The sequence below is a fragment of the Rhinoderma darwinii genome, chromosome 7 (genome assembly GCF_050947455.1).
Source record: "Rhinoderma darwinii isolate aRhiDar2 chromosome 7, aRhiDar2.hap1, whole genome shotgun sequence".
Taxonomy (NCBI): domain Eukaryota; kingdom Metazoa; phylum Chordata; class Amphibia; order Anura; family Rhinodermatidae; genus Rhinoderma; species Rhinoderma darwinii.
Window position 1 is genome coordinate 95,602,655 of NC_134693.1, and position 23,496 is coordinate 95,626,150.

The window sequence follows — 23,496 nt, forward strand, 5'->3', positions numbered from 1 at the left end:
AAAATGTGATAAAAAGTGATCAAAAAGTCGCATCTACTCTCAAATGGTACCAATAAAAACTGCAAGTCGTCTCGCAAATAACAAGACCTTATACAGCTATGCCGACGCAAAAATAAAAAAGTTATAGCTCTTCGAATGTGACAATGGAAAAATGTAAAAAATGGCTTGGACATTAGGGCCCAGAATGCAAGCAGGGGGAAGGGGTTAAAGAATTGCTCTGTAGACTTTTCTTTGTGTCAATGTAGGTCCAATTTATCATAACCCAATAAAGTTTTGAGAGTTGTCAATACCTCCGCAATCCCCGGGACAGAGCCCTGTAACCAGTGTCGCAAGATTCACTTCTTAATAGCCAACAAAGCAACATGAATCACCTTCTTAGCCAATGAAGGTGGTCCCCCCCCCCCCCATCAAGATCTAAAGGTATATAGTGAAACAGCACCGCCTGTGGACTTGCGGGCACCTCCTCATCCCAAGTGTCTTTAACCCCTTCAGGACTGAGCCTGTTTTGGCCTTCAGGACGAAACCGATTTTTCAAATCTGACGTGTCACTTTCTGTGGTAATAAATCCGGAATGCTTTTGCCTATCCAAGTGATTCTGAGATTGTTTTCTCGTGACATATTGTACTTTATGTTAGAGAAAAAATTTGGTCGATAAATGTAATATTTATTTGTAAAAAACACCAAGATTTAGAGAAAATTAGCATTTTTCTAAATTTAAATGTATCTACTTGTAAAACAGATAGTAATACCACACAAAATACTTACTAGTTTATATTTCCCATAGGTCTACTTTATGTTTGCATCATTTTTTGAACATTCTTTTATTTTTCTAGGACGTTACAAGGCTTAGAACTTTAGCAGCAATTTCTCATATTTTCAAGAAAATTTCAAAACCCTATTTTTTCTGGGACCAGTTCAGTTCTGAAGTGGCTTTCAGGGCCCTATATATTAGAAAGTCCCCATAAATCACCCCATTTTGAAAACGGCCTCCCTCAAAGTATTCAAAACAGCATTCAGAAAGTGTTTTAACCCTTTAGGTGTTTCACAGGAATTAAAGCAAAGTAGAGGTGAAATTTACAAATGTAATTTTTTTTTGTTTTTTTCGAAAATTAATTTGTAATAAATTTCTTCTGTAACACAGAAGGTTTTACCCAAGAAATGCAACTCAATATTTATTGCCCAGATTCTGCAGTTTTTAGAAATATCCCACATGTGGCCCTAGTGCGGTAATGGACTGAAACACAGGCCTCAGAAGCAAAGGAGCACCTAGTGGATTTTGGGGCCTCCTTTTTTTAGAATATATTTTAGGCACCATGTCAGGTTTGAAGAGGTCTTGTGGTGCCAAAACATTGGAAACCCCCCAAAAGTGACCCCATTTTGGAAACTAAATATGGAAGAGAAGGAGCACCATTTTGGATTTCTGATTTTGCTGGAATAGTTTTCAGTGCCGTGTCGCGTTTGCAATTCACTGGAGGGATGAAAACCGTGGAAACCCCCCCCCCAATAGTGACCCCATTTTGGAAACTACACCCCTCAAGGAATTTTTCTAGGGGTAAAGTTAGCATTTTGACCCTACAGTTGTTTTGCTGAATTCATTGGAATTAGTCTGTAAAGGTAAAAATCTACTTTTTTTTCTGTAAGAACTTAGACATTTTTAATTTTTACAAGGAATAAAGGAGAAAAAGCACCCCAGCATTTGTAAAGCAATTTCTCCTGATTACGTAAATACCCCATATGTGGTAATAAACTGCTGTTTGGACCCACACCGGGGCTTAGAAGGGAAGGAGCGCTATTTGGCTTTTGGAGCTCAAATTTAGCTGGAATAGTTTTTGGGTGTCATGTCGAATTTGCAAAGCCACTGAGAGACTGAAACAGTGGAAGCCCTCCAAAAGTAACCCCATTTGAGAAACTACACCACTTAAGGAATCTATCGAGGGGTATAGTGAGCATTTAGGCCCCACACGCCTTTTGCAGAATTTATTAGAATTAGGCCGTGAAAATTAATATCCACATTATTTCCACTAAAATATTGAATTTTTTTCAATTTCACAAAGGATAAAAGAGAAAATGCACCCCAACATTTGTAAAGCAATTTCTCCCGAGTACGGCTATACCCCACATGTGGTCATAAATGTTTTTTCCTCCCCGCTTTCCGAGATACACAACTTTTTTATTTTTCCGTTAATAGAGTGGTGTGAGGACTTATTTTTTGCGGGACGAGCTGTAGTTTTTATTGGTACCATTTTTTGGTATATAAGACTTTTTGAGCACTTTTTATTACATTTTTTGGTAGAGCGAAGATGACCAAAAAACTGTGATTTTGCAGTTTAAAATTCTTTATTTTTCACTGCGTTCACTGTGCGAGTTCAATAATGGTATATTGTAATAGCTTGGACTTTTTACGGACGCAGCGAAACCAATTTTGTGTATTTTTTTGTTATTTTTTTACATTACTTTAGAGAAAAAATGTGAAAAGGGTTTCTTTTTGGACTTTAAATATTTATTTAATTTTTTCCACTAATAATAACTATTTACTTTTGTTTTTACACATTTTATTAGTCCCCCTAGGAGACTTGAACCAGCAATCGTTAGATCACTGGTAGAATACACTGGAATACTAATGTATTGCAGTATATTGTCATTTTTACAGGCTCCTGTAACAACGTGTTCGCTGTTCTGTCCGTTAGTTCCGGGTGTCAGCTGTAATACACAGCTGACACCCGTAGCGTATGGCGCGGGCTCAGCGCGTGAGACGCTCCATATATCACCCCCCACACCACGACATGCTATTAAGTCGTGGTGCGCGAAGGGTTTAATGCGCAGCGGATGGTGCAGAGTGAAAATTAAAGTTTTCCACTGATGTGCCATTTTAGTGCACTATATGTTGTGCCCAGTTTGTGCCACAAATACCTCATAAAATTTTAACCGGGTTCTCCCGGGTATGGCGATTCCATATCGGTGGACGTAAACCGCTGTTTGGGCACGCTGTAGGGCTCAGAAGGGAGGGAGTGCCATTTGGCTTTTGGAGCGCAGATTTTGCTTGGTAGTAGCTCTGGCGTTTGCTGGTATTTTAGTTTATAATGTGGGGGCAAATGTAGACTGGGCAGAGTACATCAGGGGCATAATAAGAGGGTATAATAATGCGGTAAATAAATAATAATCCGCAGATATGTGGCCTTTGTGGCACTTATAAATGGCGCCTGATCTTATCCGCTTTTGGAACACTGCACATTTTGCATCGCCATATTCTGGGAGCCAGACCTTTTTTTATTTTTTCACCACCGGAGCCGTGTGAGGGCTTATTCTTTGCGAGACAATCTGTAGATTTCATTGGTACCATTTTGGGGTACATGCCATTTTTTTGATCACTTTTTATTCCATTTTTCGGCAAGCCAGGTGACCAAAAACCATCAATTCTGACAATGATTTTTATTTATTTTTTTACAGCGTTCACCCTGGGCTATAAATGACCATTATATTTTATTCTGCGGGTTGGTACGATTACGGCGATACCATATGTATATCGTTTTTTTATGTTTTGCAGCGTTTGCGCAATAAAATAACTTATTTAGAAAATAATTTATTTTTTGTTTCACCATTATTCTGAGAGCCATAAGTTTTTTTTTATTTTTTCAGTCAAAAAAGCTGTATAAGGGCTTGTTTTTTGCGGGACTGGTTGTAGTTTGTATCGGTACTATTTTGGCGTACATTCGACTTTTTGATCACTTTTTATTGTATATTTTGGGAGGGGTGGTGACCAAAAAATAGTGATTTATTTTTTTTGTGGTGTTCACCGTGCGGGAAAAATAATATTATAGTTTTATAGTTGGGGTCGTTACGAACGCGGTGATACCAAATATGTGTACTTTCTTTTTACGTGTTAATTTTTTTCCCTATAATAAAAGACTTATTATAGAAAAAAAGCAGTTCTTGTTTATATCACGTATAACATTATTTTTACACTTTTTTTTTTTTTATTCTTTTTTTATTCTTTTTTTATTCTTTTTTTTACTTTTTTCACTTGTCCCACTAGGGGACACTTAGACTTGCAGCTCTGATCGCTGCTGGAATACATTACACTACACACGTAGTGTAATGCATTCCAACTGTCATTGTGGCGTAACAGTCACACTGACAGGAAGCCTAGAGGACCAGCAGAGGCTGGACCTCTTAGGCTTCTGTAGATGGCAGCCCGGAAGCCATTGTCTGGCGTACGGTTGCCATGGGTACCATCGCCAGCCCCCGTGATTTCACATGGGGGCTGCCGATCGGCGCTGAACACCTTAATTGTGGCGTTCAAAATCGAACGCCGCAATTAAGGGGTTAACTGCCGAAATCAGCGGCGATGGGCCGCTGATCGGCAACGGGGAATGCAGGGCAGACACCCTGCACAGTTAACCGCCGCTGCGGTGTAGCGCAGCGTGGCGGTTAACTGTCAAAGCACTGACGTTACTGCACGTCAAGGTGTGCGAAGTGACTGCTTACATTGACGTGCATTAACGTCAAGGTGCGGGAAGGGGTTAATAAATTTTAGAGCAACGTCCCAAAAGGTCCTTATGTGTGGGCAAAGCCACATTCCATGATACAGATTAGCTTTGTATAGGTCACATTTAGGACAATTACCTAAATAGTGTGCTGGAGTGTCCTTATAAGATAAGTTAAAGGCGTATGTTGCTCTATGCATAAGTCGAAAGTGCATCTCCCGCCACTGCTCATTTACCATGGCCATCCTCACTTTCTCCCATCCCTCCAAAATTTTGCTGGAAAGTTCTGGGTCATCGATCTCCACCTCCCAAGTCATAAAACAAGAAGTACTAACGGAGTTGAGATGAACATTTCTAAGCTTGCCATATAGACTTGCTAGATTTCTTCCCATAGCGCTCTGTGGCACCGCCCCATCAAATGCTCCCCGTTTCTCCACCGCATCAATGTTGCGGACTTTGGTTTTACAGAACTCTGTCACTTGAGCATACTGCAAATACCCCTAAGCAGTAAATTGGACTTAGAAGCACTAGGAAGCTGAGCATAGGACAGGTGCAGTAAGGCTGACAAAGGGACCGATACTGCCAGATTCTGTTCCAGCTGAACATTAGAATACAAATTAGTATTATGCAGCCAATCGCCTATGTGTCTGCAGAGTGCTGCTAGGTTGTAATACCGGATGAGTGGTAACTGTATACCACCGTCAAACTTGGGCAGAGCCAATTTTTTATATGCAATCATCGGTCTTTTCTTCTGCCACAAGAATTGTAAAAAAGCAGACTGTAATTTTTGGCTATCTAAATGTTTGATCAATATGGGTATAGTTTGCATGGGATACAGAAGGCGAGCAAAACATATCATTTTTAAAAGGGCTGCCCTCCCAAACAATGACAACAGCGATTGAAATTCAGGAAAAAAGGGGACCACCGGCGCTGCTTAGGTAGAGATATTTAGACGACCATCTCAGTAGGTAGAAATAGATAAAAGGACTTTGCCAACAGGGCTACGCGTTTCGATGCCGAACCGGCATCTTCCTCAGGCCAATGCAGACTGTGCGGTTCCTGCCTCATTTATACACCAGGGCAAGGAAAAAAGACCGCCAGAAAAACCGGGTCAGAGGTCACAAACAAAACAAAAATAAACCACATTATGGTGAACTATAAAAACTTACATACATAATGGTTTTACCTAACAAGAAAGGAAATGAAAAAGGACTTCAAGGATGTTTTACGTGTCAGGGATGTATATTGCTTGTGTCAGATTATTCATGCGTGTCATTACGGGATTTTCCACGAGAAAATCCTTTGCGATCAAAATATTATCTTTTATGACTGTAAATGATCAAATAGTCACGTAATTGATTATGAGTATAGGTTTTGTGTTTTTGATCATTAAAGCAATAGCAGCCAAAAGACTGCTGAGTCAAGCGTCCTTTGTTACCTAGTGACAAAACTACGGAAGCCGTGGGGGACCAAAAGACTTTCGGTGGACCGCATATTGAACCGCATAGGATTGCGGACCTCAGCAGTGAAAAGTCAGAAGGGGACCAGGGCACCAGAGGGGGTGAGTAACGGAGGATCGTAATATAAAGAAATTTGAATGATAACAGATATTCCATATAGGTAATACAAATAAAAAGTAATATAAATAAAAATAATGATAAAAAATATCGGATTATACATACATATTACAAAAAATGGATAGCCTTTTACATTTAGCTAAAAAACGGACTGAAAAATATATATATAAATAAAAATATATCTACATTTTTGAAAAAAGGGGGGACTACACATGTATAAATGCACCTGATAAAAAAGACCTATTATGAAAGGGACCTCATGTATGTAAAACAGAAAAAAAAGGCATAGCAGGTTACTGTTAGTGAATACAGATATCCTAGTTGGTATTTCACCAGAAACCACGGGGGATATATAATTGGGGGCACATCTTTAGTTGGTAATTTTATTTATTTTTTAAAAACTTTATTCTAAAGACTACTCCGTAAGGTCATTTAGACCATTTGGATGTAGGGTTTCTAATTTATAAATCGAAAAGTTCTCTCTCTGCTTAAGTCTGATGAATCTATCTGGTAGATCTGCTGGTATCTGTTCAATTGGGGTAACCTTTATGTCCGAAAAGTTACATTTGTGTTTATACATACAGTGGCGGGACACACTTTGTTTTAAAAATCCCTTAGTGACATTAAACCTGTGTTTGTTGATACGGTTCCTCAAAGTTTGTGTGGTCCGACCCACATATTGGAGGTTACAAGTGCACTGGAGTAAATAAATAACATAAGAACTCCCGCAATTCAAGAGATCTTTTATCATAAATTTTTCACCCGTTGTTGTGGAGTAATACTCTCTGCATTTATTAGTGATATTATTGCAACATAGGCACCTATTTAGACCGCATCGGAATGAGCCTTTCACATCTATTAGTAGACTAGGGTTTATTGTTTTGATATTGCGCAATTTGCTAGGGGCTATTATATTTTTGATTGTTTTCGCCCGTCTATATGTGATGTTGGGTTTAACTGGTATCAAGGGCTTTAGGAAGGGATCATTTGTCAAAATGTGCCAATGTTTTCTGAGAATGGTAGCAATGGTATTACTTCCTTTATTGAATGAAGTTATGAAGTTGGTTTTAACCATTTCACGACTTGATTTGATCTTGGTGTTTAACCGCTTCCCGACCGCCCACTGTATATTCACGTCGGCACTTGCTGGGCTCTGTGCAGTGCCGACGTGAATTCACGGTGGGTGTTAAAAGCGCGATCCGGGTGTCTCAGAGTAGTGCTGACACCCGGATCGCGCTGTTATCACCTGCCTCTGGTCCCGGAGATATGGTGCTGCAGTCGGTTATAAGGCAGAACCGGGGGCCATATAACAGCCCCCGGGTCTGCCATACACAGCAGCCTATGAGAACCAGCCGGATGCTGGTTCTCATATGCTTCCTGTCAGTGTGACTCTCAGCGTCACACTGACAGTTTATAATACATTACACTACCTAAGTAGTGTAATGTATTACAGCAGCGATCAGTGCTGCAGGTCTTCAAGTAAAAAGTAAAAAATAAAGTAATAAAAAAGTTTTATAAAAGTGTAAAAACAAGTTATAAACGTAAAAAAAAAAAAGAATGCTTTTTTTCCTATAATAAGTCTTTTATTATAGGAAAAAAAAGAAAATGTTAAAAAAAAGTACACATATTTGGTATCACCGCGTTCGTAACGACCCAAACTATAAAACTATAACATTATTTTCCCCGCACAGTGAATACCGCAAAAAAAATTATTAAAAAACAATGTCAGAATCACTTTTTTTTTGGTCATCAACCCTCCCAAAATATAGAATAAAAAGTGATCAAAAAGTAGCATGTACCCCAAAATAATACCAATAAAAACTACAACCCGTCCCGCAAAAAACAAGCCCTTACACCGCTTTTTTGACGGAAAAATATAAAATTATGACTCTCAGAATATGGTGACACAAAAAATAAATAATTTTATCAAAGTGAATTTATTGCGCAATCGCCACAAAACATAAAAAACCTATATACGTATGGTATCGCTGTAATCGTACCGACCCGCAGAATAAAGTAAAATGTCATATATACCGCACGGTGAATACTGTAAATAAAAAAAAATACAAAAAACATTGTCAGAATTTATGTTTCTTTGTCACTTTGCTTCCAAAAAAATCTAATAAAAAGTGATTTAAAAAAATCACATGTACCCTAAAATGGAACTAATGAAAAGTACAGATTGTCCCGCAACAAATAAGCCCTCGCACAGCTCCGTTGGAGAAAAAATAAAAAAGTTCTGGCTCTCAGAATATGGCGATGCAAAATGTGCAGAGTATTCCAAAAGCGGATAAGATCGGGCGCCATTTATCAGTGCGACTCCGGCCACATATCTGTGGATTATTATTTATGTACCCCATTATTTTACCCTCTTATTATGCCCTGATGTTCTCCGCACAGGTTACACATACCCCCACATCATAACTGAAATACCAGCAAAACCCCAAACAGAACAGTTACCAAGCAAAATCTGCGCTCCAAAAGCCAAATGGTGTTCCCTCCCTTCTGAGCCCCTCAGCGTGCCCAAACACCAGCTTACGTCCACATATATGACATTTTATATCCGGGAGAACCCGCTCAACATTGTATGAGGTATTTGTCTTCAGTGGCACAAACTGGGCACAATATATTATGCATTAAAATGGCATATCAGTGGAAAATGTTAATTTTCACTTTGCACCATCCGCTGCACATTAACGCGTTGGCGCACCACGACTTAATAGCATGTCGTGGTGCGAGGGGTTATTTATGGAGCGGGCTCCATATTCTGCAGGTGTCCGCTGTGTATTACAGCTGACACCCGGGACTAACAGACAGGAACAGCGATCGCGCTGTTACAGGAGCCTGTAAAATGACATTATACTTTACTTTAATACATTAGTATTGCGGTGTATTGTACCAGCGACCTAATGATCGCTCGTTCCAGTCCCCTAAAGGGACTTTTGGGAGGTTTCCACTGTTTTGGTACCTCAGGGGCTTTGAATATGCGACATGACACCCGAAAACCATTCCAGCTAAATTTGAGCTCCAAAAGCCAAATATTGTTCCTTCCCTCCTGAGTCCTGCCGTGGGTCCAAACGGCAGTTTATTACCACATATGGCGTATTGCTGTAATCAGGACAAATTGCTTTACAAATTTTGGGGTAATTTTTCTCATTTATTCATTGTAAAAATTAAACATTTCTATGTTTTTTCAGAAAAAAGTATATTTTCATTTTCACGGCCTAATTCCACTAAATTCAGCAAAAAAACTGTTGGGTCAAAATGCTAACTATACCGCTAGAACAATTCCTTGAGGGGTGTAGTCTTCAAAATGGGGTCAGTTTTGGGGGGATTCCACTGTTTTGCTTACTCCAGGGCGTTGCAAACGCGACATGGAACTGAAAAACAATCCAGCAAAATCTGCGCTTCAAAATCCAAATGGCGCTCCTTCCCTTCTGAGCTCTGCCGTGGGTCCAAACAGCAGTTTAGTGCCACATATGGGGTATTGGTGTAATCGGGAGAAGTAGCTTTACAAGTTCTGGGGTGCTTTTTAATCTTTATTCCTTGCAAATATAAAAAATTTTTTATTTTTTTTCAGAAAAAAAGTAGATTTTCACTTTCACAGACAAACTCCAATAAATATAGCAAAATACCTGTGGGGTCAAGATGCTAACTATACCCCTAGATAAATTCCTTGAGGTGTGTAGTTTCCAAAACCGTCTCACTTTTGGGGGATTTCCACTGTTTTGGCACCACAAGACCTCTTCAAACCTGACATGGTGCCTAAAATATATTCTAAAAAAAGGAGGCCCCAAAATCCACAAGGTGCTACTTTGCTTCTGAGGCCGGTATTTCAGTCCATTATCACACTAGAGCCACATGTGGGATATTTCTAAAAACTGCAGAATCTGGGCAATAAATATTGAGTTGCATTTCTCGGGTAAAACCTTCTGTGTTACAGAAAAAAATGTATTACAAATGAATTTCAGCAAAAAAAATAAAATTTGTAAATTTCACCTCTACTTTGCTTTAATTCCTGTGAAGCGCCTAATGAGTTAAGAAACTTTCTGAATGCTGTTTTCAATACTTTGAGGGGTGCAGTTTTTAATATGGGGTGATTTATGGGGTTTAACTAGTACATAAGGCCCTCATAGCCACTTCAGAACTGAACTGGTCCCTGTAAAAATAGCCTTTTGAAATTTTCTTGAAAATGTGAGAAATTGCTGCTAAAGTTCTAAACGTTGTAACGTCCTAGAAAAATAAAATAATGTTCAAAAACCTATGCAAATATAAAGTAGACATATGGAATATATAAAATAGTAACTATTTTGTGTGGTATTACTATCTGTTTTACAAGCAGATACATTTAAAATGAGAAAAATCATAATTTTTGCAAATTTTCTCTACATTTTGGTGTTTTTCACAAATAAGCAATGAATTTATTGACCACATTTTTCCACTAACATAAAGTACAATATGTCACGAGAAAACAATCTCAGAATCGCTTGGATAGGCAAAAGCATTCCGGAGTTATTACCACATAAAGAGACACATGTCAGATTTGAGAAAATGGGGCTGGTCATGAAGGTCAAAATGAGCTCGGTCTTGAAAGGGTTAAAGGCTTCACTTGAATACATTCATTTTGTGTCAGACTCCTGGCTTTTGACTCTGCACCCTTAATGAGACTTTTTGGAAAGCCTTTCTCTAAAAATCTCCGGTTTAAAATCCCACATTCTTGATCAAAGACTAAATCATCTGAACAATTTTTCCTAATTCTTCGGTATTGGCCGAACGGGATATTTCTAAGCCATGGGGGATAATGTGCGCTTTTGAAATCGAGATAGCTGTTCACATCAACCATTTTAAAGTGAGTCCTAGTTGTAAAAAGGCCATTGTTCTTTCCGATTGTTAAAGGAACAGTGTCATGGCAAATAATTTTTTTATGTGTTAAAGATGTTAGTGCTGTAATAAAAACGTTTATATTCATTTGTGTCTTTGTGTTTTACTGTTTCTTATTTTTACACTTTTTCTTCCCTATGGGGGCTGCCATTTTTTGTTCCATTTCTGTGTGTGTCGATTAACGACACACACAGACATGGAGTACGGCAGCCACAGTCCCATAGGGACTGTGAACGGCTCCCGTCCCATTCACGTCCGTGTACGGCGTCTGTGTGGGAACTGCGCATGCGCCGCTCCCACACAGTCCTATTCGAAATTGGCGCCGTCCGGCGCCATTTTCCTGTGGACCGGAGGTCGCGGCCGGACTGTAATATTACTACTTCCGGTCGCGGCTTCCGGACTTGTGCACATGGAACAGCGGCAGCAAAGGGAGCGGACGGGCCGGAGGGAGCCGCGGCGGCAGGAGCAGGTAAGAGATTTCAATGTATGTTAGTGTTTGTGTGTGTTTACTACTGTATGTAAACCTACTACACTGTGGGTTACCTCAAAAAATGGCGACACACAGTGTAGGAGGTTAAACCTTTCAAACCCCTCGTTTATCCCGGCACTAGCCAGGATAAAGGAGGGGGGGATGCTGAGAGCTCACTAGAGCGAGGGCTTTTAACCCAATGTTGCAATGCTGCAATTTTGGGAACTAGCTCCATCTAGTGACCAAAAATGGGTAGTATTATAAATTTGAAAAAATTTATAATATTTCCTGACTCGCGAAAAAAATAAAAAAAATTTGTACAATGTTTAATCACCTACACACTAAATGTTTAATTTTTTTAAAAAAAACATGTTTTTAGGGCAACACCATGCCTTTAAGTCTAGGAAATCAATACTTGTGTCTGAAAAAGTGTGAGTAAAAGTGAGGCCAAAAGCGTTATCGTTTAAAAGCTCTATAAAATACCTGGCTGTATCTGAGTCGCCCTTCCATATAAAAAACAGGTCGTCAATAAAACGTCTATAAAGCAGGATTTTATCTCTAAAAACATGCTCACTCAGTATGAGGGCTTCCTCAAAAACCCCCATATATAGATTTTCATATGAGGGGGGCAAACCGTGTCCCCATTGCACACCCTTTTATTTGTCTATAAAATTTTCCATCTGAATTAAAAACGTTGTGGGATAGAATAAAATCTACACATTCCATAATAAAATTGAGCTGTATGTTTGAATAGCGCAAATCTGTTGCAAGGTAGTCTGAAGTAGCTTGTGCACCTTGTATGTGGGGGTTGTTAGTGTATAGTGACGATACGTCAGCTGTGAGAAAACTGATATTGGATATGTCACAAGTAGACTGTAATTGGAAAAGATCCCTTATGAGATGCGTTGAATCCTTAAGAAAGGAAGGTAATTTCGAGACTAAGGGTTGGAGATGAGTGTCTACGAAGTGTGAAAGGTTACTCGTCAGGGAACCTATTCCTGAGATTATTGGTCGACCTGGCGGGTTGAGAAGAGTTTTATGAATTTTGGGAAGATGATACATGACCGATACTGCCAGATTCTGTTCCAGCTGAACATTAGAATACAAATTAGTATTATGCAGCCAATCGCCTATGTGTCTGCAGAGTGCTGCTAGGTTGTAATACCGGATGAGTGGTAACTGTATACCACCGTCACACTTGGGCAGAGCCAATTTTTTATATGCAATCCTCGGTCTTTTCTTCTGCCACAAGAATTGTAAAAAGGCAGACTGTAATTTTTGGCTATCTAAATGTTTGATCAATATGGGTATCGTTTGCATGGGATACAGAAGGCGAGCAAAACATATCATTTTTAAAAGGGCTGCCCTCCCAAACAATGACAACGGCAGTGCCGCCCATCTGTGCAGCTCCTTATGAATTTTCTCAAAGAAGGGTAAATAATTGAGTTTATACAGGGAGGAGGGGAATTTGCCTATTTTGATCCCCAAGTATGTTATATAAGACCTGGCTATGTTCACTGCCTCGCGTAAGGGTGGTCTCTCTCTTGATTCCGTCAAGTAAAGTAGTTGACTCTTTTGCGCATTGACTTTATAACCTGAGAACGAACCAAAATAATGTAGCTTCTCCAGTACCCCCCCCCCCCCAAATGATCCCCAGGCGACCCCAGAAACAACAAAAGATCATCAGCAAAGCAAGTCAATTTTATCTCCTGACTACCAACCATTATCCCCTAAAAATCATTGGAGGACAGAAGATGTCTTGCCAATGGTTCCAAGGCCAAGTTGAACAGCAATGGAGAAAGGGGACAACCCTGCCTCGTGCCCTTCTGTAAGTAAATCGGTGCTAAAAGAAAGCCAGTGGTAAACACCCTGGCTTGTGGGTCTAAGTATAGCGCTTCTAGATAATTCCGAAACAATCCCTGAATCCCAAAACTATCTAAAACTAGACCCATCCAATCCCAATGCACATTATCAAAGTCCTTTTCGGCATCTAACGTTAAAAGTGCTGGCGAGCCATATCCTGCAATGTTAGTAGACTTTAATGCATCTTGTACCGCCAGCACCGTACGTATGTTTTTGACCGCTGATCTGCCTTTGATAAAGCCCACTTGGTGTGGTCCAATCAGATCTGGAAGAAACTGAGCTAACCTATCGGCCAATATTTTCAACAATATTTTAACATCCTGATTTATCAAAGATATTGGGCGATACGAACCCGGGTCAGTCGGGGCCTTTCCTTCCTTATACAAAACCTTAATATATGCTACATTGCCTGATTTCAGGAATTCCTTATTTAGTAGCATATGATTAAACACCGGCAACAAAATGGGCGTGACTTCCTCCCTCATAATCTTGTAAAAGTCGCTGGATAATCCATCCGGCCCTGGCGCTTTGTTATTCGACAATAATGTAATGGTTGATAGTATCTCTTGCTCCGTGATCAAAGCATTTAACAACCCCCTATCAGAGTCCGAGAGCGAAGGCAATGTTAATGAATCCAAAAACATCTTACCCTCCTCCATATTGGAAGTATCTTGTGCATATAGAGCAGTGTAATAATCCCCCAGGATATCATTGACTATCTTTGGATCCTTCTGCAAATCACCTTGTCCATCTCTTAAGCCCCCTATATGAGTCGGGCGAAATTGTCCTTTCGCCAATCTGGCCAACAGTGAACCCGTTTTATTGGCATATCTAAAAAAATGTGCAGTTGTTTGTTCTCTCTGAAATCTTTCCTTTCTATCTAGCCACATTTCAAAGTCCGCTTTTGGCTGTAAGCCATTCCGCTCTAAGCGCTAATGTGGGGCTTGCCATGTACGCAGTATATTTCATATGAAGAGTATTACTAGAGTCATTATAAAACTTATTGGTCTTGCGTTTAAGCGACGCCACAAAGGAGATAATCCTCCCCCTCAATACTGCCTTAGCAGCATCCCAAAACAAATGACTGTCATCTTTATGAGCCTGATTCTCCTGGTTATATTCCAAAAACCATCCCTTCAAGTGCGATTGAAAGGATTCATCATTCGCCAAGAAAGAAGGAAACCTCCACAAGATGTCCGATCCCCGTTTAAATGTATCAGCCAAAATCAGAGAGACCGGCGCATGATCGGAAATCACCAAGTCCTCTATTCGAGTACTAAGGATCCTAGGGAGAAGCACCGGAGAAGCCACAAAATAGTCAATACGAGACCACGCAGTATGTGCATGGGAAAAATGTGTGTATTCTCTACCCAAAGGAAATTGTGTTCTCCATACATCCACCATACCCGTGGAAGATAGTAATGGAGCTAGAACATTATCATGCGATCTTTCCGCTAGTACCCTACCATCTCCCCTTCGTCTGTCCTCCGTTGTGCATAAAACTGAGTTAAGATCCCCCCCAAAGGATCTGAGGTTCCGTGTCCGCTAAAAGTTTACCTTCCATAAATTGAAAAAAAGCCTGGTTATTGTCATTCGGTGCATATATACTGTACAAGCTCAATCTGCCCATCGTGCCGTCCACAATTGCATGTAAATATCTGCCCCCTGCATCCTGCTCAGAGAAAATTACAGAACAATCCAGTTTTTTGTGTATTAGGAGTAAGACGCCTGCCTTGCCATTAACTGCTGGAGAACCTAATGCCGTACCCACCCATAGCTTTCACATTCCCTGGAAATCACCCTCTAGCAGATGAGTTTCCTGTAAAATCGCTATATCAGATTTCAATTTTTTCAGATGACGCAGGACCATAATGTGTTTATGCGGGGACTGCAACCCCTTCACATTCCACGTTATTACTTTCATGTAATGGCAGTCAAATTCCAAAAAAGACCTAATTTGCATCCCACAGAAATGGCAAAGCAGACCTCAACCACCGAGACATTCCCCCCACCCCTCCCCCTTAAAGAACATGAAACAAGACTGAAACCCCAACTGCAGATCATTATTAGTTACAGACTTCACTTTTTTCGCACATATAAGCATGGAATCTCTGCACATTCCACCACTAGAACACCTCCGGTATAACATGCACTTCCTATATACCTTAGAAATAGCAACAATTCTGTATACTTCCACCCGACTCTATGTCGAAATGCCCTCAGAACCCTCAATATATGTTGAATCACCTACCGATATATCCAGTAACATCATTAACAGAAATACAGGTGAGTCAGACAATTATTGAAGCAAACATTGTAGAACTGGAAATAACATGAGACTCCCCCCGTCACCGACTGGACATCTCCCTTCAGTCTGGGGAAGAAGAAGTAAGGCCCCTCCTGGAACTCCTATGTCTGGAACGACCCCTGTGAGGCAGTCCCTCTCTGTGTGGCTGAAGATCACCATTATTGGCTCGGGGCAAGCCGTCCACGAGTTTAGCCGCCTCCCCCGGAGAAGAAAGAGTCCACCCCACCGCCTGGTTCAAAGATCTTGAGAATGGCGGGAAACATTAAGGAAAAACTAATGCGTTTCTGGAACAAAAGAGAACAGACCGTTCTAAAAGCACGCCGCTTGCGTGTAACATCAGCAGAGTAATCGCCAAATATTAAGATTCTATGGCCTCGTATTCTCACTTGTACCGAGGATCGACAATAGGCTTGTAACACATTTGTTTTATCCACATAGTCCAGGTACTTTACAATAACAGGCCGCGGTCTTGCTGGAGCGCCATCTTGGGTAGCACCCCTTGTCGGTCCCACTCAATGAGCTCTCTCCGCTCTAAGCGGGAAAGGCAATCCTAGCGCCTTAGGCAATTCCACAGCACACAACTTTAGCTTCTGTCCTGCAGGTATAGACTCTGGGAGACCAATAATGCGCAGATTGAAGATTGCTCCTTCTCGAGCGATTCTCCAGGTCATCCACTTTATCCGCAAGCTGGAGATTAGAGGCAAGCACCCTCTGCACCTCCGCCTACGTTCCTGCCAACTCATCTTCCATTAAACTGAGACGTTGTTCCAAATCTGTAATCCGTTCCGTATGAACTGAGACATCAGACTGCAATTGATGTAACAACTTCGACACTGTCGCTTCCAAAGAAGCTGTAATATCTGGGGCTATGAGTTGAGCCACTTCTATGGCCAAGGTTTTGCAAGAAATGCCCGTGTTATGAAGGAGAGTGTCAGGCTCACCTTCTTCCACGTCTGGTTGCACCAGGGGAGATTGCGATGCTGAGCGCGAGCTTGTGCTCCTCGTGTTTCTGGCTGGTTCAGGCGCCATTTTCCCCAGCGGCAGCGCGTCTTCCGTCTGCAGGGCCTGCGAAGTGATGCCTGGGGTCCCGGTTTTCACCAGGTATCTCTCCATACGCCGAAGAGAGGCCGGTAAGTAGGATTATCGGCCCGTAGCCTGTGAGCTGTATTCAGAGCCTTGGGACCCCGGTTTTTGAGTCGGGTGAGCGGAGCTCTCTCTACACGCGTCTGGTCATGTGCGCGCCGGAACCGGAAGCCTGAACTTCTTTTACTAACAATCGCTTCGGAAACTCTGCCCGAAAGGGCTGCCCCTTCTCTCTTTCCAGCACTGATAGAGAGAAGGGGCTGCCGATTTAGTGCAGAGAAACTGGGTCCGTAAATACGGGTGGAATACTGGTGACACCGGACCCGTAGTTATGGGCACGGGTCCGTAAATACTGGTGGAATACGGGTCGAATACGTGTGACAAAGGACCCGTATTTACGAGAGGAGAAAAATAAGTTCGTGTACATGAGGCCTAAGTCTTTTATGTTAGGGGAAAAAAAATGAAAACCTTAAAGTACACATATTTGGTATCACCGCGTTCATAACAATCCAAACTATAATGTTGTTTTTCCTGCAGGGTGAAAACCTCAAAAAAAAAAAACAATGCCAGAATCGCTATTTTTTTTGGGTCACCATCCCTTCTAAAGTATAGAATAAAAAGTGATCAAAAAGTTGCACGTACCCCAAAATAGTACCAATAAAAACCTACATCCCGTCCCGCAGAAAGTCCTTACACAGTTATGGCTCTCAGAATATGGGGACACAAAAAATAAAATTATTTTTCAAAAAAGGGATTTTTTTTTTCTTGCAAACACTTTAAGACATAAAAAAACCGATATACATATGGTATCGCCGTAATCATATCAACCTGCAGCATAAAGTAAAATGTCATTTATAGCACACGGTGATCACTGTAAAAAAAAAAAAAACATTGTCAGAATTCCTGGTTTTTGGTCACCTTGCTTGCCCAAAAAATGGAATAAAAAGTGATCAAAAAATTGTGTGTACCCCAAAATGGTACCAATGAAAACTACAGATTGTCCCGCAACAAATAACCCTCACACCGCTCCAGTGGAGAAAAAAAAAAAAAAAAGTTCTGGCTCTCAGAATATGGTGACGAAAAATATGCAATGTTCCTAAAGCGGATAAGATTGGGCTCCATTTATCAGTGCGACACTGACCACATATCTGCGGATTATTATTTATTTACCCCATTATTATACCCTCTTATTATGCCCTGATGTACCCCGCACAGATTACATATGCCCCCACATTATAAACTGAAATACCAGCAAAACCCCAAACAGAACTGCCAAGCAAAATCTGCGGTCCAAAAGCCAAATGTCGCTCCCTCCCTTCTGAACCCTGCAGTGGGCCCAAACACCAGTTTACGTCCACTTATATGGCATTGCCATACCCAGGAGAACTGGCTTAACAGTTTGAGACCTTTGTCTTCAGTGGCAAATACTGGGCACATATTGTGCACTAAATCCGCTGGGCACTAATTTCTAATGTACAGGGTGGGCCATTTATATGGATACACCTAAATAAAATGGGAATGGTTGGTGATATTAACTTCTTGTTTGTGGCACATTAGTATATGGGAGGGGGGAAACTTTTCAAGCTGTGTGTTGACCGTGGCGGCCATTTTGAAGTCGGCCATTTTGTATCCAACTTTAGTTTTTTCAATGGGAAGAGGGTCATGGGACACATCAAACTTATCGAGAATTTCACAAGAAAAACAATGGTGTGCTTGGTTTTAATGTTACTTTATTCTTTCATTAGTTATTTACAAGTTTCTGACCACTTATAAAATGTGTTCAAAGTGCTTCCCATTGTGTTGGATTGTCAATGCAACCCTCTTCTCCCACTCTTCACACACTGATAGCAACACTGCAGAAGAAATGCTAGCACAGCCTTCCAGTATCCGTAGTTTCAGTTGCTGCACATCTCGTATCTTCACAGCATACACAATTGCCTTCAGATGTCCCCAAAGATAAGTCTAAGGGGGTCAGATCGGGAGACCTAGGGGGCCATTCAACTGGCCCACGACGACCAATCCACTTTCCAGGAAACTGTTCATCTAGGAATGCACGGACCTGACACCCATGATGACATAAATAACTCATGAAAGAATAAAGTAACATTAAAACCAAGCTCACCATTGTTTTTCTTGTGAAATTCTCGATAAGTTTGTGTTACATGACCCTCTTCCCATTTAAAAAAACTAAAGTTGGATACAAAATGTCCGACTTCAAAATGGCCGCCATGGTCAACACCCAGCTTGAAAAGTTTCCCCCTCCCATATACTAATGTGCCACAAACAGGAAGTTAATATCACCAACCAGTCCCATTTTATTGATTAGATGTATCCATATAAGTGGCCCACCCTGTAGAATCACCTGTGGGGTCAAAATGCTCACTACGCCCATTAAAATGCCCTAAGGGGTGTAGTTTCCAATATGGGGGTAACTACTTGGGGGTTTGTTTTAGTATTTGACGTCCGAGCCCTGCAATTGTGGGCCAATGCTGTGAAAATCACCAAAACAGACCTCAAATGCGCATTTTTTCCAGGCAAATGATAAATGCCTTGAGGGGTGCAGTTTCCAAAATGGGGTCACTTCTTGGGGCTTCCACTGTACTCTGGTACCTACAATAACCAATACAGCAAAATCTGCATGCCAAATAGCGCTCCTGCCAATCTGAGCCCTGCCGTGTGTACAAACTGCCGTTTATGACCACATATGGGGTATTACCGTAATCGAGAGAAATTGCTTTTTCTCCAGTATCCCTTGTGAAAATGAAGACATTCTACAATTTAGTGGAACCAAATGTAGATTTTCATTTTCACTGCCTAATTTCAATAAATTCTGCAAAAGACCTGTGGGGTGTAAATGCTCACTATACCCCTAGGTAGATTCCTTGAGGGGTGTAGTTTCCCAAATGGGGTCACTTTTGGCACCTGAAAAACAATCAAGCAAAATTTGAGCTCCAATAGCCATATGGCGCTCCTTCCCCTCTGATACCTGCCGTGGGACCAAACAGCCGTTTATTACAACATATGGGGTATTGCCGTACTCAGAAGAGTTTGCTTTAGAAAGATTGGGGTTGTTTTTCTCCTTTTATCTATTGTGAAAATGGAAAAATCTGAGCTAAAACGACATTTTATTAGAAAAAAAAAAGTAGGTTTTCATTTTCAGAGCCTAATTTCACTAAATTCAGCAAAATACCTGTGGGTTCAAAATTCCCAGTATACCCCTTGATAAATTCCTTAAGTGGTGTAGTTTGCAAAATAGTGTCTTTTTTGGTGTGTTTTCTTTGTTTTGGCCACCCAAGACCTCTTCAAACCTGACATGGTGCCTAAAATATATTCTAATAAAAATAATGCCCCAAAATCCACTAGGTGCTTCGAAGGCCGGTGTTTCCGTCCAGTAGCACGCTCGGGCCACATGTGGGATATTTCTAAAAACTGCAGAATCTGGGCAATAAATATTGAGTAGCGTTTCTCTGGTAAAACCTTCTTTGTTACAGAAAAAAAAAATGGCTCAAATCTGATTTTCTGCCAAAAAAATGACATTTGAAAATTTCACCTTTAATTTGCTTTAATTCTTGTGAAACGCCTAAAGGGTTAAGAAACTTTCAAATGCTGTTTTGAATACTTTAAGGGGTTCAGTTTTTAAAATGGGATGATTTATAAGGGGTTTATAGTATGTAAGGCCCTCAAAACCAGTTCAGAACGGAACCCGTCCCTAAAATAAGGTTTTTGAAATTTTCTTGAAGATGTGAGAAACTGCTGCTAAAGTTCTAAGCCTTGTAACGTCCTAGAAAAATAAAAGGACTTTCAAAACACAATGCAAACATAAAGTAGACATACGGGTTATGTAAACTAGTAACTATTTTGTGTGGTATTACTATCTGTCTTACAAGCAGATACATTTAAATTTAAAAAAATGTAATTTTCGCATTTTTTCTCCACATTTTGGTGTTTTTCATAAATAAACACTTAGGTCTTATTCATACGAACGTGTTTAACGCGCGTGAAAATCACGCGCGTCGCACGGACCTATGTTAGTCAATAGGGCCGTTCAGACATTCCGTGATTTCCGTGTGTCCGCTGCGTAAAACTCACGACATGTCCTATACTTGGGCGTTTTTCGTGCATCACGCACCCATTGAAGACAATGGGTGCGTGAAAATCACGCGCAGCACACGGAAGCACTTCTGTGTGTTGCGCGTGATTCGCGCAACAGTAGATAAGGAAAAAATGAAAGCACTTCCTTCATTTCTTTTTCTAAACATCAAAACCGCGTGTCATAAGGATGGCATATGTGTGAAAATCACGCAGCCACGCAGCACATACTGATGACACACGCAACGCACAAAAAATGCTGTAAAGAGGCTGTCCGAGATTTAATGACTTTGTGTTAATGCTTGTAATTTATAAATGTATACTTACATTTTCCAAAGTGGCCCAGTTTCTAGATCCTGCCGTGGGGTACTTGACGGGTGACATCACTCTTTGCATTGGCTCTGGCCGCTTTGTTGTTCTTGAATTCTTTGCCGAGTATGCTACACGTCCCTGCTGTTCTCGAGATAACAGCAGGGGCCGCACATGCGTGTTACCACAGAACAAGCCACTATACACCACGTCACAAGTGGTATTGTTTTTTACGTAATCTTTTGTGTGTTCACTGTGCGGGAAAAATAACATCGTTTCACAGTTTGGGTCATTAGAACGCGGTGATTCAAAATATGTGTACTTTTTTAACGTGTTAATTTTTTTCCTGTAATATAAGGCTGGGTTCACATGAGCACATTAACGTCCGTAATGGACGGACGTATTTCGGCCGGAAGTCCCGGACCGAACTCCGTGCAGGGAGCCGGGCTCCTAGCATCGTAGTTATGTACGACGCTAGGAGTCCGTGCCTCTCCGTGGAACTACTGTCCCGTACTGAAAACATGATTACAGTACGGGACAGTTGTCCTGCAGAGAGGCAGGGACTCTTAGCGTCGTACATAACTACGATGCTAGGAGCCCGGCTCCCTGCACTGAGTTCGGTCCGTGACTTTTGGCCGAAATACGTCCGTCCATTACGGACGTTAATGTGCTCGTGTGAACCCAGCCTAAGACTGCTTATAGGAAAAAGAAAATTTTTTGTTTGTCACTTATAACTTTTATTTTTAAACTTTTATAAAACATTTTTATTAACTTATTTATACTTTTTTTTTTTTACTTGTCCCCCCTAGGGAACATTAACCCCTTCCCGACATTTGCCGTACATGTACGTCATGGAAAGCATTGACTTCCCGCATCTTGCCGTACATGTACGCCGAATGTTTGGGACCGGCTCAGAAGCTGAGCCGGTGCCATCATCACCGGATCTCAGCTGTATCTTACAGCTGACATCCGGCTGTAACGGCGGGGACCGAAATTAGCTTCGATCCCCACCATTAACCCCTTAAGTGCAGCGCTCAAACGCGATAGCTGCACTTAAGGTGTTTGCAGCTCATCGGAACCCCAGTAATGAAATTGCCGGGGTTCCGGTGGCTGCAATGGCAACCGGAGGCCTAATACTGGCCTCCCGGTCTGCCTAGCACCGAAGCCGGTCAAGATCCGCCCGGCGGCGGAGCCTGATCGGCTTCCGTAGCTGCCGGCAAGATGGCGCCGGGTCAGGAGCTGATCCGGCGTCATCAGCGGTGGAAGTCAGCTGTACTGTACAGCTGACATCCACCTGTAACGGCAGGAACCGGAGCTAGCTCCGATCCCTGCCATTAACCCCTTCGATGCAGCAATCGAAAGCGATTGCTGCATCGTAGCGGTTACTAGCAGATCGCCAGCCCTGACAGGCAATCAGGACTGGCGACTGCTGTTATGGCAACAGGAGACACAATGGTCTCCTGCTCTGCCATTACGGAAGCCGATTTAGGCCCCGCCGGGAGGCGAAGCCTAATCGGCTTGCTGTCAGTGAATGACTGACAGATCTAATACATTGCACTACATAGGTAGTGCAATGTATTAGAAAAAAAATAAATCTGACCGTTGGACCTTCAAGTCCCCTAGTGGGACTTGAGAAAAAGTGTAAAAAAAGTATAAAAAAAATGTAAAAAAAAGTGCAAATAATAAAAGTTTGAAAACAATAAAAGTTTCAAGTAATCAAATAAAACACAATCCCCCTTTTACACTTATCAAGTCCTTTATTATTGAAAAATAATAATAAACCATATGTATTTGGTATCGCCGCGACCGTAACGACCTGAGGTATCAAAATATTATATTATTTATTGCACGCGGTGAACAGCGTAAAAAAAACCGTAAAAAACGTTACCAGAGTTTCTGTTTTTTAGTCACTTTGCCCTACAAATGTTAGAATAAAAAGTGATCAAAAAGTCGCACGTATCCAAAAATGGTACCTATAAAAACTATAGCTCGTCCCGGAAAAAAAAAGGCCTCAAACACCTCCGTCGACAAAAAAATTAAAAAGTTATGGTTCTCACAACTTGGCGACAGAAAAAAAATACATTCTTTTTACAAAAGTAATTTTATTGTGCAAAAAGTTGTAAAACATAAAAAAGTGCTATAAATTAGGTATCGCCGGAATCGTACTGACCCACAGAATAAAGTTAACATGTAGTTTATAATGCGTGGTGAACGCTGTATAAAAAAAAAAAAACGAAAATAGCTGTGCCAGAATTGCGTTTTTTTGTTTACCTGGCATCCCAAAAAATAGGATAAAAGGTGATCAAAAAGTCGCATGTACCCCAAAATGGTACCAATAATAACTACAGCTCGTCCCGCAACAAACCAGCCCTCATACCACTACGTCTATGAAAAATAAAATTAGTTATGGCTCCAATAAGTCAGGAAATAAAA

The 23,496-nt window shown here is 41.1% G+C and overlaps 1 protein-coding gene across 3 annotated transcripts in view; it reads left to right on the forward strand.

Moving 5' to 3' along the window:
* The window catches only part of RANGAP1 (Ran GTPase activating protein 1), a 150,494-nt gene that overhangs the window by 31,133 nt on the left and 95,865 nt on the right, over nt 1–23,496 (forward strand). Inside the window, exon 2 of one of the 3 annotated variants that reach the window (XM_075833711.1) lies at nt 5,880–6,045. The exons of the other annotated variants lie outside the window; for them this stretch is intronic. The gene's annotated coding sequence lies outside the window, so the exon portion shown is untranslated. The remainder of the gene's footprint in view (nt 1–5,879; nt 6,046–23,496) is intronic. 3 annotated transcript variants of the gene reach the window in all.